Source organism: Pseudochaenichthys georgianus, chromosome 17 (genome assembly GCF_902827115.2).
Source record: "Pseudochaenichthys georgianus chromosome 17, fPseGeo1.2, whole genome shotgun sequence".
NCBI lineage: Eukaryota > Metazoa > Chordata > Actinopteri > Perciformes > Channichthyidae > Pseudochaenichthys > Pseudochaenichthys georgianus.
In genome coordinates, this window is record NC_047519.1 from 10,864,549 (window position 1) to 10,879,606 (window position 15,058).

Here is a 15,058-nt window from a genome sequence, read left to right on the forward strand (position 1 = left end):
GGAAAAACTTGTCCATGCTTTTATCTTCAGTAGACTGGACTACTGCTAATGGTGTCTTGCAGGTCTCACTAAAAAAATATTAGAAAGCTGCAGCTAATTCAGAACGCTGCTGCTCGAGTCCTCACTAACACTAAGAAAGCGGATCACATCACTCCTGTTCTGAAGTCTTTACACTGGCTTCCTGTGTGTCAAAGAATATATTTCAAAATACTGCTGCTGGTTTCTAAAGCTTTGAATGGTTTAGGCCCAAAATACATGTCTGACCTCCTGCTAAATTATGAACCATCCAGATCTCTCAGGTCTTCAGGGACTGGTCAGCTTTCTGTCCCCAGAGTCAGAACTAAACATGGAGAAGCAGCGTTCAGTTATTATGCTCCAAATATCTGGAACAAACTCCCAGAAAACTGCAGGTCCGCTGCAACTCTGACTACTTTTAAATCCAGACTAAAGACTTTTCTTTTTGCCGCTGCTTTTAATTGAACTATTCACATCTTAAACTGCACTGTAACTTTTATCCATTTATTTTTTCTTTTAATGTTTATTTTATTATCTTTTCTTTTTAATGACTGATTTTAAATGCCATTTTCTTAATGTCTTTCGTTTTTTTTAAGCACTTTGAATTGCCTTGTGTTGAAAGGTGCTATATAAATAAACTTGCCTTGCCTTAAGAAAAAACATCTGTGCTACTCGTCTTCAGTGATTGCATTTCAGAAGGCGTATAATGGAGTATGTTTTGGCCAATATCCCACAGAGAGGTTGCATCAGTGCTGCTGTGCTATGAATATTATTTTCAATACGGTGTGTGTCCAATACATAATGTATCTGGGGTTACCTACTGTAACCCAGCTTCTATGAGTAATGGCGCAGCCCTCTAAGGCTATCGCTATTGGGTTATCCCTCTGCGCCCCCGCGCAGCACTGAAACACTTGTAGTCCACGCCCACCCGCTAGGTGGGCCCCACCCTCGGGCCTCCTTCCGGTATAAATAAGAAGGTGGCCCGGCAATCTGCTCCCATACAATATAACTTTTCTTCAGCTATTCGTAGAGCCAGTGGGGCCCAGCGCTTAGAGGGCTGCGCCATTACTCATGGAAGCTGGGTTACAGTAGGTAACCCCAGTTCTATTTCGTATATGGCTTCGCCCTCTAAGGCTATCGCTATTAGGTTAAGGGCGAAGCATGATGTAGTCTGCGCCCCACTGGGTCCGTCCAGCACTAGAAGCTCAGACACACCTGCTCAATAACACATCCCTGCCTGTTGTGCCATGCGTAATGGCACCTCCCCGTCCCTGGAACATAGCAAACATACCTGTTTTCCTGACGGGGTGAAGGCTGGGACAATACATACCGACCGCTGTGAGAAGTAGAGACGAAGGTCCCACCTTATCCTGCGATCATAGAGGGGGAACAGCCGCTCTCTCCGCGCCAGCCAGGTAGGAGAGCGCTCAGCTGGATCCCTGACGTTACTCACTCTAATCAGACACTTCGTACGAAGTGTATTAGGGTGCATTCACACCTAATAGTCCGCTCTCTGGTGCGCACCAGATGACAGTTTGTTACATAGTTTCATTTTTCAGAAGGTTCGGTTTGCGTTCACACGGGCAGAACTCAAACGGACTATACACTTTAAACACAAGTCATGTGCTCGGAAATGCTGTTCAACCATTGGTCAGGCATTAAGGGGGTACAAACGCAAATCCCGGCAATTTGTAGCGGAGCCTCCGCCATGGAGCATCGGCACTTTCGGCAGGTTATTCTCATGCTGCTGTTAATCTGGAGATGAACAGACATATGATTATATAATCAGACAACGTCCGTTAAAAAACATTATTACATGGCTTTGTTGAATACTCGATTCTGATTGGTCAATTCAAAACACGTGACACGTTTTTAATCCAGAACAGACAGACCGCTGTCAAGGATTTATTGACCGTTGTTAAGGACGCTCACATCTGCACAAAGAAGTCCGTTCGATTTAACTGTATACAGTTTGGCTGAAACTAACTGACAAGACAAGAGCGACAAGAAAACAGCGGAGAAGTAATGGGCAGAAACCCTCCTTTTTACGCAGCGGTCCAGACATAGGTCAGACGGCGACACATATTCAGTTGCCAGTTACTTTGGCATTAGGGCAGGGATATCTAGATACTTCCCAAGGTTTGACATAATGAATTGTGCTACTTTTAAAGCAAGCAACGATTTTTTCAAATCTGTAATCATGAAGCTCCTCAAAAACGCTATCGAAGCAGTTCCTGCCGTTAGTTCAACCAGTAACAACGGACTATTTTTCTTAGCGGATGCATGTCAATTTAAATACAACTATTTTTTAAATCAATAAAATAATTTTCTAAATCCACAAAAGCATTTCAATTAATATTGGGAGTCATGTCGTTACTTTGTTGAGAATGTGGCCATGTAATAAGCGGGATAATGTGCAGCAGCTCGGTCATTATGGGGAAAAGAACACCTTCATGCCGATCTAGATCCCTCCGCTTCCCGTCGGGCTCCTGATCAGCCTGTCGGTGTTCTTTTCCTGTTTATCCATGAGAGACGTTCTGCAGAGGAGGGGCATTTCACTGACGACAGGTGTTCTTACTTTTATGTAGCTGACGGAGAATTTTTACTTTACACGACACTGTTCAACACTTAATTCTGCTTTACTCTTTAACTAAACACCCGCGGATGTCTTGAAAGACTCTTTCGCTAAAGATTTTTGAAGATATCCGCGTTCTTGTGACACGTAAATACTGCGCTTCCTATGTTTTGGTGCGGACTGCGTTCACACCAGCAATGAACCGCTCCAGAGTTCGCAAGCAAGCGCTCCGAGACCACCTATTTTAGCGGACCAGAGTCCGGTTGTTTAGTTCACTTAAGAGGTCTCGGACTGCGTTCACACCGACCCAAATGAACCGCACCAAGCGGCTAAACGCACCAGGGTTCGATTCAACCGGACGATACAAGGCAGGTGTGAACGCACCCTTAGGGTGTGTTCACACCTAATAGTACGCTCTCTGGTGCGCACCAGACCACCGTTTGTTACATTGTTTCATTTTTCAGAAGGTTCGGTTTGCGTTCACACTGGCAAAAACTCAAAGGGACTATAAACTTTAAACACAAGTCATGTGCACGGAAATGCTGTTCAACCATTGGTCAGACATTAAGGGGGTACAAACGCAAATCCCGGCAATTTCTAGCGGAGCCTCCGCCATGGAGCATCGGCACTTTCGGCAGGTTATTCTCATGCTGCTGTTAGTCTGGAGATCAACAGACATGATTATATAATCAAAAAAACGTCCGTTAAAAAACATTATTACATGGCTTTGTTGAATACTCGATTCTGATTGGTCAATTCAAAACACGTGACACGTTTTAATCCAGAACAGACAGACCGCTGTCAAGGATTTATTGACCGTTGTTAAGGACGCTCACATCTGCACAAAGAAGTCCGTTCGATTTAACTGTATACAGTTTGGCTGAAACTAACTGACAAGACAAGAGCGACAAGAAAACAGCGGAGAAGTAACGGGCAGAAACCCTCCTTTTTACGCAGCGGTTCAGACATAGGTCAGACGGCGACACATATTCAGTTGCCAGTTACTTTGGCATTAAGGCAGGGTTATCTAGATACTTCCCAAGGTTTGACATAATGAATTGTGCTACTATTAAAGCAAGCAACGATTTTTTCAAATCTGTAATCAAAAAGCTCCTCAAAAACGCTATCGAAGCAGTTCCTGCTGTTGCTACGTTAGTTCAAACAGTAACAACGGACTATTTTGCCGATCTAGATCCCTCCGCTTCACGTCGGGCTCCTGATCAGCCTGTTAGTGTTCTTTTCCTGCTTATCCATGAGAGACGTCGTGCAGAGGAGGGGCGTTTCACCGACGACAGGTGTTCTAACTTTTATGTAGCTGACGGAGAATTTTTACTTTACACGATACTGTTCAACACTTAATTCTGCTTTACTCTTTAACTAAACAACCGCGGATGTCTTGAAAGACTCTTTCGCTAAAGATTTTTGAAGATATCCGCGTTCTTGTGACACGTACATACTGCGCTTCCTATGTTTTGGTGCGGACTGCGTTCACACCAGCAATGCACCGCTCCAGAGTTCGCAAGCAAGCGCTCCGAGACCACCTATTTTAGCGGACCAGAGTCCGGTTGTTTAGTTCACTTAAGAGGTCTCGGACTGCGTTCACACCGACCCAAATGAACCGCACCAAGCGGCTAAATGCACCAGGGTTCGATTCAACCGGACTATACAAGGCAGGTGTGAACGCACCCTTAGAGGAAGGGGAACATCCCTCTCCTACGAGGGGAAAAGGCCGCTCTCTGTGTGCCGAGAGGCAGGAGAGAGGCGCTCAGCTGGCTCCCTGACGTCACTCACTCTGACAGGACACCCAGTACGGGGTGCGTCAAAGGAAAGGGAAACATCCCTCAAATACAATTGAATAAATGAACAGGGGGAAGACCAAGATGCAGCCGTGCACATATCTTCCACTGGCATTCCTCCATGCAAAGCCGTGGAGGAGGAATTCCTCTGGTGGAGTGCGCATGTTCTCCGGGGCTCTACCGAGACATACGCCTGCGACACCGCCTCACACTTTTAGGCAAAGGGCTGCAAGGGAGTTTCCACACGCTGCATTTCATTCGGTCTCTCATCATGCGGCGCGTACACGCCCAGAGGATGAGAGGTATGTGTATGATGCTGTCCACACGAGGCGTTATAACGGTGCTCGTGAATTTATTATGACAGTGTGTAGGAGGCATATCTGGGACAGAGGAATGCCGTGAGATCTGCAGTTTATAAACCAATAGGTTTAAAACAGCAGGCTTCTGCAGCAAATGAACCACCTCTGGTGTGTCCCCCTGTTGGAAGAGACCCCGGGGGATCATCACGTGTCCAGCTGACGCCAACGCCGAGCAGCTGCGTCACGGAGAGGGCTGTGTGGGTTGTGACATGCTTGAGGAGAGCTGTTAGTTCCTCCACTCGCTGCCGCGAGAGCCTCGCTCTGCTGGCTGAGTTTATCTTCTTCCAATTTCTTATGAAACACAGGCTTTGACAGATGCGATACGAGATGTACCGTCTGTAAAGCGACTTCCTCCCTGGAGAGAGCCAGCAAATAGCAGGTCGTCCAGAGGAAACCACACTCTCATCCCTCCTCTGTGTAGTGGCTCCAGCCTTCTCTACACAAAAATGGGAGGAGCCAGGAAATATCCGACGGCAGACGATTGTCTGGTCTGATATTCCCTGAAATGAGAAAACGCAGGAATTTCCTGTGTTTCGGGATGAGGGGTACGTGGAAGTATGCATCCTTCAGGTGGAAGTATGCATCCTTCAGGTGGAAGTGTGCATCCTTCAGGTGGAAGTATGCATCCTTCAGGTGGAAGTGAACCAGTCGTCCTGGTGAACACATTCCAGCACCTGTTTGATCGTCAGCATGTGGAATACTGACAGATCGAGGATGTCTCATTGCCCCAGTCTTTTTTGGGATTAGAAAAATAACGGGAGTGAAAACCCCTGATTTTCCTCCCTTTGAGGAACCCTGGAGATATCCTGTTTCAACAGGAGTTCCAGCGGCTCGGATTGGAGCGCAAGACATAGCTTCTGGGAGGACAGGAGTGTTTCCTGTATCCCATTGAACTGTGGGGGGGGGAGAGGCGAACTGCAGGACGTATCCTCTGCTGATCAGCCTGCTCATCCATCTGTCCATCAGACCCGTGCGCTGCCACTCTGAGAGCGGGCGCACGTGCTCGAGATGTGTTTTTGGTCGTCATGGTGACGAGCCACGCCAGAGCCCCTTCCGCTGCTGCCGGTGAGGCAACCCAAGGCGGTGGCTGTTGCTGCTGGTGTCTGTCCGTCTGCCGCCGGGTTGGCTGCTGCTGCTGCCGCTGGTGTCGCTGCTGCTTCACCGCTGGCTGGAGCCAACCGACGTGCTGGCGGATGTCCTCCGCCTGCTCCGAAGCCGCCTTCATGGAATCAACCATGGTCAGGAACTGGGGCCCGAACAGCCCGTCCGAGCTGATCGGAGCGTCCAGTAAGACCTTCTTGACTGGCTCTGTGACCGCTGCCTGCTGTAACAGCGTGAGCGCCGTGCTGGCCGCCTTAGCGATCTCCTCCAACTCCTCTGGGGCCACGGTGGTGGATCGCTCGACCAACGTCACCACCGAGTTGGTCAGCAAAGCGATGTTGTTTGCCGCTGCTGACGCCCGGTCAGCCTGGCGGGCGACATACTGGTCCTTGGGGTCGGCCAACATAGGGCGCCGTCCGGCGACCAAGTTGGCCTGTCTTACCCCGAACAATGCCGTTAAGCTCGGTTCCAGAGCGGGGGTGGTTGGGAAAACCTCATCTGTGAAACCCTCCACCTTAGTGAAGGGGACAAGGGAGGCCACCGGAGCCCTCAAGCTCGCCGCTGCACCTTCCTGATAACGCCTAATGACGGGGAAGCGCGGCCAGATCGGATCACTCCTGCCCGTCTGCACCAGGGAAAACACGCCCGCCATGTCACCCAGAGCCACCCTCTCCCGTACTCGTGGAACGGGGAGACCTCTACATGCTGCTGCCTTGCCGATTATTTCCGCTAGCTCCAGCATGATGCCTCCCAATGCCGGTAGCGCCGTGGCCACGGAGAAGGGGACCACGTGCTCGACCGCCACCTCTGACTCTCGCTCCGACCCCGTCTCCCCCGTCCGGGGAAGAGGGGGAAGGGGAGAGCCGCATGGCGAGCCCTGGATGGAGGCGGGGAAGGAGTCGTCCGACTCCTGCCCCCCACTCGCCTCCATAAACAGGCTGTCCTGGATGGGCACCTGCCCACCCCAGACGTCTTCCTCACCCGCAGCAGCTAGGGCGTCCGCCCTTTGCTTCCTGTCGGATGAAGGAAGACGCACACAATGAGGACATGCGACCTGCTGGCTGAGAGCCGCGTCCGCGTGCTCTGGCCCCAGACAGGCTGCGCATATCGGATGCAAATCATAGCTTATAATGTAGCCTGTATTGCACGAAGGGCACATACGGACACACTCTTTATTGCTCATGCTGTTGCTTTCTCGTGCTTCAGTAAACTGCTGGTTGCTGAAGAAAAGAGGGAGCAGATTGCCGGGCCACCTTCCTACCGGAAGGAGGCCCAAGGGTGGGGCCCACCTAGCGGGTGGGCGTGGACTACAAGTGTTTCAGTGCTGCGCAGGGGCGCAGAGGGATAACCCAATAGCAATAGCCTTAGAGGGCGAAGCCATATACGAAATAGAACTGCTGCATGAAAATGTTTGTTTTCTGAGGTTGATAAAAGAAAGAGGTGACAGTAGTCTATGGATAAAAGAAAAATATTGATACGGTATCATATATTGCGATATTATGTGTTGATTTCCACAAATAAATAATGTTTCTTATTAATAATTTTCACAAGAGATTAACTCAGTTACTACTTTATTACATCAGCAAAGATATGTGCCCTCTTAAAGTAATGCTGTGATGTTACAGGGACTGTAATAATTACAAATCAGTAACCGATAATGCCTGATAGAGAATTGCAATCACTAATTACTGTAGAGATTCATAATAAACTTCTAGATAAATCATGTGATTACTGACGGCTGAAATGCATTTCAAAGCATTGCTAGAAATGCATGAGTGCCGAATGAATTCCTTGGGCTTGTGGACATGTGGCATGCATGTTTATCAGTTTGCATCTGGATGGAAACTTGATTTGCATAGTTTGCGGTCATGTTTGCAATACATCGCTTCTCGATAACCTTATCCATCTTGGGTTGTGCAAATTGTGGGGTACCATCTTCCCCATTACCATTCTGTCACTGATAATCCTGGCAGAGTTTAAATCTACTGCACCACTTAAATAATAAAGGCTTTGTCACGATCTGTCTTTATGGTGTCTTGTCTAGATCTATTTTTGGTTTTCTGTCTGCGTTTTGTCTTGTTTAAATCTGTCTGTGGTTCCCTGTCGTTAGTTTCCCTGGTGTGTCTAATTTAACCGATTGTGTTCACCTGGTGTCCCTGTGTTTTCTCCTCCCTCCTCACCTGTGTCTTGTTTGTATGATTAGTCTTGTGTGTATTTAAGTTCTGTTTTTTCTGTCTGTCTTTGTCGGTTCGTAATGTTACGATGTGTGAAGCAGGTAGGACCCGAATGCAGATTAACGTGCAATTCCTTTATTTCAAGGCTAAAATGACAATGACAGCACAGAACACTCACCGAGGACAAGCCAATACACAAGACGAACCGACAAAGACAGACAGAAAATACAGAACTTAAATACACACAAGACTAATCATACAAACAAGACACAGGTGAGGAGGGAGGAGAAAACACAGGGACACCAGGTGAACACAATCGGTTAAATTAGACACACAACTAACGACAGGGAACCACAGACAGATTTAAACAAGACAAAACGCAGACAGAAAACCAAAAATAGATCTAGACAAGACACCATAAAGACAGATCGTGACAGGCTTTGGTTGAAGTACTTTAAAAAAATCTCCAAGCCCAGAACCGTGTAAAAGCCAAAGGTCCCTTCCCTGTTATAGTTAACCCAGGGTTTGGCCTTGGCAGATTCTATGGGTAATGCTTAGTCCATGTCCAAAAAAACCTGATTTTGAATTGTTGTGGGTTGTGCTGGTTCACACTGCACATGTCCTGTCCATAAATCATAGTACAAAACTGTTATATAAGTACATAATTATCACTGAAAAAATCAGTAGAAGATTTATTTTTACAGTAGTTTTATTGTCAATTGCGACCAGTTAATTACGGTGAATTTCACGGTAAGATTTGTGAAGTCCAAAAGAAAAAACAGAGATGTCTTGTACTGGGAAGAGGAGCCGTCTTCATCTTCCATAAAAAAAGGTGTTGATTGATCAACCCTGGCTTACTTATCTATAAGAAAAAAAGACCCACTCTCCCTGGTTTCATCGGTAATATTCATTTAGGAAATCAGAAGTTGTGCCTTGTCCGAAAACCCATAACACCTCCTTGATGACCCATTTCTGTCTACTGAGTGAGAGAGACTGCTTGAAGGTGATACTTCCATTCTCACACCCTGCAAGAAACATAAAGAAGAACATCTTGAGAGGAAATAAGATGAAGGCAAAGACGGAGATGAACAAAAAGAGAGGCCAGGGACACCCATTCACTTCCAATCCAGGACAGCTGTTGCCTGGCAACAGCAAGTGCATCAAGAATATTTTATAAGACTTCTGAATCTGGCCTTGAGCACTACACAGAGTTCATCATAAAGCACACAACAGAATGTTAAGTTGTTGGGTGTTACTGTCATACAATCAATTTCAACAGTTCGTATACCTCAACATATGCACCGTGCAGCCACACGGCCAAATGCAACACACAACACAGTGGACATGGCACAACCGGAGCTGAACAATGCAGCGCTGCATCACAATGGAATGCAACATACCTCAATCTAGCACAACAAAATGCAAATTCACACAATGCATTACTGTTCATTGTAACATTTTCTGCTGCACAATGTAAAGAAAAACACAACAACGGTCAGGGTGCCACTTCACTACAGAATAGTAACATAGGTTGATTAAAAAAAACAATGAGCACTCTATGAATATGCCATAGCATTTCAAATAATGCTACATTTTAATTTCTGAAATCTTTTGCTAACATAGACTTTCAACATCAAAAACCACTTCATCAAATGAGTCTTAAAATGTTTGCATACGTCATGTCTGTATGTTTGTCTGAAATGCCCCATTTTCAATATATATGACAAAAGAGAACAACTAAATAAAAACAGTGGAAAGTATGATTAATAAGGAAGTGATCATTTACTTAGCATATACAGTAATCATAGGTTTGCAAAAATGAAATCTGACCTGTATACTTCAACCCACTTAGCTACCAATGTTTTCTTGTAACATTAAATGTGTCTTTTGGTTTATTTAATACATAACATATTAAAAGTTAAACAAAAATGCCCTAAATATTTTCAGAATACCGGCTTTAATAATAGCCTTTCATTCTATGAGTTTGTTGCTTTTATAGTTTAAATATGTTGACTGTACAATTTATTATTTTTAATGATTTGCAATTGTCAATAGTTTCTTGACCAACCAACTATTTATTGTTTTCAAATAAAGTTAAATAATTGTTTTGGTTATTTTACAACCAGTGGGCTGTGGTGGTTTTTTCAGCTCATCTTACGTTACAATGTACATATGCTTTTATCTATATTACCATTGCATTGCATGTTTTCTCATTATGCACATTTGAACTTTTTAAGTTGAATTGCACAATGATCAAACATACACGTTTTTTGTATTGTATGACATGGTGATGTCACAATGTTTATGGGCCACAAACAGAATCCGGTCTAGGGGCACCAAAATGATAGGGCCAGCCCTGTACACGTCATAGCTATACTGTAAGAGACAATAAACTAAAAACATATCAGGTAGTCAATAATAGACAGAGTGCCGGAGGACAGAAGCCCCATTAAAGCTGGCGAGGCACAATACATCCATACAGTCAGTCAGTGCTCTCTGGCGGGGAACCAAATGGATGCCAGTCCGGCAGCAAGAGTGGGAAGGCAGGGAGGGGGAGGGCACCGCCTGCCATTGGTAAGCGGGAGGATTTGCGTCGTCGGTGTCAAAGCCAATCGATGCGCTTACGGAGTAGGGAAGGGGAACGAGCGCGAATGGCACAAATGGAGCCTGATAAAAAGGGGCGCGTGCTTCAGAGGACCAGGAGACAACGGTGGACCAGCACAACCGCATCAGCGCGTGGGACAGCGAGCACACCTCCGGTAAGACTGCATTTAACCGTACCGAGTGAAATATACTTTAAATATCTCTCAATATCTAGCAACAATGTTGTACATTTATTACAAATGATATAGTTATGTCGACCTTTTATCGTGTAGTAACATAATAAACTCTCGCGACATTTTAAAGTTTTCCCCATATGAGTCTTATGTTTGTGTGCATATTTGACCAGTATATCTTAAGTTAATCATGCTTAATGATAAAGGAGTACGTTGTTCGACAGGTTTGCATAAAAAACAAGGTTTTACTATGCGCAGGTGGCAGGTTTCCGTCATTTGAGCTGGACACAAGCTATTTTCGAAGAAACACAATCGCCAGTGAAATATCTTGAGTTGCACTGAGAGGTATTTTGATTCAGTCACATCACGTAGGCTTTTTGTCTGTACGTAGGCTGTGCTCTTCATCTCTCTCTGGTCTTTGCAGTGTGGGCATCTCTTCCCTTTGCCAGCCGACTTCAGTTTTGCCACTGTGTTTCGTCTGAATTTCTGAAATAATTATGTGCTGCCCTGGATACAGCCTACGTAACGTTTGGGACACTTGCCATGAGGACCTCATGGCACCTCATGATGAGCTATAATAATGATGATCAGTAGGAAATAGAAGACTTTCCCACTTCCCTCACTAGAAAAGCTAATCAATTTCAAAACTATACGTTTTGGACAGATACGATTTGGGTGGTGCGGAAAGAAGTGAATATTTTTTTTTTTAATTGTGATGTAAACCTGCATTAACATAGCAATAGAAGGGCTGCATGTTTGGACCATCAACCGAGTGCTATGTTTATATGCCACAATCCATCACTGTCCATTTATCAATGAAGTCTTGAGTTAAATAAGGTCAACCAATAAGTGGCACTAGGCAGGCCCTTTATTTCACCATCGAGGACAAATCAACATCACATTTAAGTTTGGACTGAATGTGTGTACTATCAATACAGGAACTAAATGGTGACCTTTTTAAAATCTATGTGAGAGGGGCGTCTGGGGATGATTAATTGTTTTCTATTCATCTTCTAAATGTTAGTCGTAACACCTTTCAAACTAATATTAAAGATACCACCGTTTGACAGTTCCACAATAAGGTATTTGGCATCTACCACAGGATGATATACTGTACATTAAGTCGGGTAATTTAAGGAGAAACAAGGAATACATTTTGACTTTTTTCAGTTGATGTCAATTTGATAACCTGCTTGCCATTGCTGATCGAATAATCAATATATAATCATTATCAGCGGGTGAATTAGAAGTGCATGCTGTGTTTTTTGTTTTTCTTCTTCTCTGTTTGTTGGGCGAATCACAAAGCAACTTAAAGGTGCATACTGCAGGTCTATTGTATCAGAATATACAAATGCTACTCTGTTACAATGTATTTAATATTTTTATCCAAGAAATGTTATTTATATATATTTATCCATATATATTTATATCAAAATTATTATATGGACTAGTCGTGCAAAGCTCAAATCGCATTAAGGGCACATATATTATTATTATTTAAAAAAGAAAAAAAAAAAAAAAAATATATATATATATATTAGTGCTGTCAAAATTATCGCGTTAACGGCGGTAATTAATTTTTTGAATTAATTGCGTTAAAATATTTAACGCATTTAACGCATGTGCAGAATGGCCCGCCCCATACGTGCCACCAGTGGCAGCGCCAGGGTATGGCTGGGGTAGGCTACACCCATACCAAGAAATGGCTTAGCCCCACCATGAAAAATGATGTTTAAGTAAATAAAGTCTGCCAACTCGCGCGGAGTAAATTGCACAGACAGCAGTTAGTAAGACTGATTTCAGTAGCCACGGTTTTGAAAACTTTTGTCACGTTGTGATCGTCTTCTCAATAGAACATCTTTGATAACGGCGTGGTGTTGTTGCAGGAAGTCCCGACGGAGAACACTTTTGCTGTAGTACAGGGCAGAGCCATATAATAGTAATAATATGGCTCTGGTACAGGGGTGCACATAACTGGTACGCAGGTTATGTGCGTAATCTGAAATGCGTACCGTCACTTGTGTCACAAAGCGCATTTGCGTACCGACGTGCTTGTGAAGCTTTTCCAGAAGGCGGTCAGATCACCGGACGTGCACAGACAGGCTGCTGTTAACGTCAGTCTGTACAACGGAACTGTGCCAAAACTACGCCAACCGGCTGCGGAGGGAGACTCCCCCCTTCACTGGAGACCTGCGCTGAAACAGCTGATCACAACGTTCACACTGTGGTCACGAAGTAGGCTACTCCACTAGCGCCCCCCCTCTGTCGACTTTCCTGAAGTACTCCCCGTTGATAGAAATAAACACGTAATGAATTAAGACCCCACGGTTTGATGATTGATAGGTGTGTGGGCTGTCTTTCATTTTGACATGCAGAAAAATGTTTTATAATAAACATACATACTGTATGTTAAATGGATATATCCGCCTTCTTTCATTTATCTTTCCATTCCCACAACAATATACATAAAGAAATGGCATATTTTGGATATAGTTCGAATGGTGATTAATTAATTTTTAAGCTGTGATTAATCTGATTAAAAATTTTAATAGTTTGACAGCCCTAATATATATATATATATATATATATATATATATATATATATATTAGGGCTGTCAAACTATTAAAATTAATATATAATATATATATAAATTATATATATATAAATATATATAAAAATTAATAATTTTCGTGTGCCCGGGACTTTACCACTATAATATTTAATTGAGATATTTTGACAAATATTGCGCTTAGTGCGATTTGAGCTTTGCGCTAGTCCATATAATAATTTTGATACAATTTATATTAATTGTACAGCCCTAGTAGATGCAATAATTGATAAGTCGATAAAAGCAAATGGATTTGTATTGCCAATTATTTATGGTCTTTACTTTACATATTTTTAATTCTACATAACTATATTAATTTTATGTTACCGGCTATTAATTTCTGGTCCCCATACTTATTGTATTGTCAGGCATGGAAATCACTCACCTTTCGGCGAAATTCGCTTATGTTATGTGCCATCATGACACGCATGGTGTTCTTTTTTTATATATTATAAGTCTTCCTGCCTGTCGGCTCTGCTGCTCCGCGATGATGGTCTAGCTTCAGCAGCCACATTACCTACGGGTGCGTTCGTTAATATTAACTGTGCGGTCCGGAGTTACTGTGGTACAGACTGGACCGCTGGTGAACAGTTGTTAGAACGGGCCGTTCAGGTGTTCAGAGCAGAGCTCCCTGTCGGAGCGGCAGAGCGTGATGTGCACTGAAAAGTTTTTCTGTCACAATATCATCGTTGAGCGAGCGAGCTAGCTAGCTAGCTAGCATACATTGTCACTATCTGCTAACGTTAGCTTTAGCCTTCATTTTCTAATAGTTTTTTTTTCATAGGCTATAAACAGAGGTGGTATAAGTATAGATCTTGTACTTGAGTAAAAGTAGAAGCACTCAGATCTTGTACTAGATTAAAAGCAGAAATACTCAGGTCTTGTACTTGAGTAAAAGTAGAAGTACCAGAGTGTAGGAAGGAATACTCTGTTAGTAAAAGTACTGCATTCAAAATGTTCCTCAAGTAAAAGTAGAAAAGTATTTTCATCAAAATATAGTAAAAGTAGCGACAGTAAAAGTAGTCGTTGTGCAGATTGGTCCATTTCAGAATAATATATATGATATGTTTTATAATGATTGATCATGAAAGTGTTCTCAAAGCTGGTAAAGGTGCAGCTAGTTTGAATGACTTTGTATACTGCAGGGTAGATTGTGGATTTACTCCAGGTGGAACTAAAGTCTGATTTCACATCATTCATCCACATCTGTAAAGTAACTAAAGGTATTAATACATGTAGTGGAGTCAAAGTACACCATTTACCTCTGAACTGTAGAGGAGAAGAAGAACAAAGTAGCAAAACATTGAAATACTTAAATAAAGTACAAGTATCTCAACATTGTAACCAAGTATAGTACTTGAGTTTATGAATTTAGTTACTTTACACCAGATGCCATAAAGATAGAAAGACTAAGCCTTGCACAGAGGCATGACAATATATTTTCAAAATGCTCAACAGTGCTGCCAAAATTATAAACTAACTGCTACACAATTAAAATAAATGCTTTTATATATTTCTATTAGATGTGACTCTTTAGCGTTTCTGTTATTATTAACTGCTGCTTTAGTTGTTTTGACTGCTAAAATCCTGTTATTCCTCATTTTAAAGCCGATATTCCGTGGGGTCGGGGGGCTCGGGTCCTTGTGACCTTT

General features: G+C 43.6%; 1 protein-coding gene across 1 annotated transcript in view; it reads left to right on the top strand.

Annotated features, from left to right (window-relative positions):
* Positions 1–10,707: 10,707 nt before the first annotated feature.
* Positions 10,708–15,058, top strand: part of LOC117462349 (3',5'-cyclic-AMP phosphodiesterase 4B-like) — a 92,689-nt gene continuing 88,338 nt past the window's right edge. The window contains exon 1 of the mRNA XM_034104539.2: positions 10,708–10,779. The gene's annotated coding sequence lies outside the window, so the exon portion shown is untranslated. The remainder of the gene's footprint in view (positions 10,780–15,058) is intronic.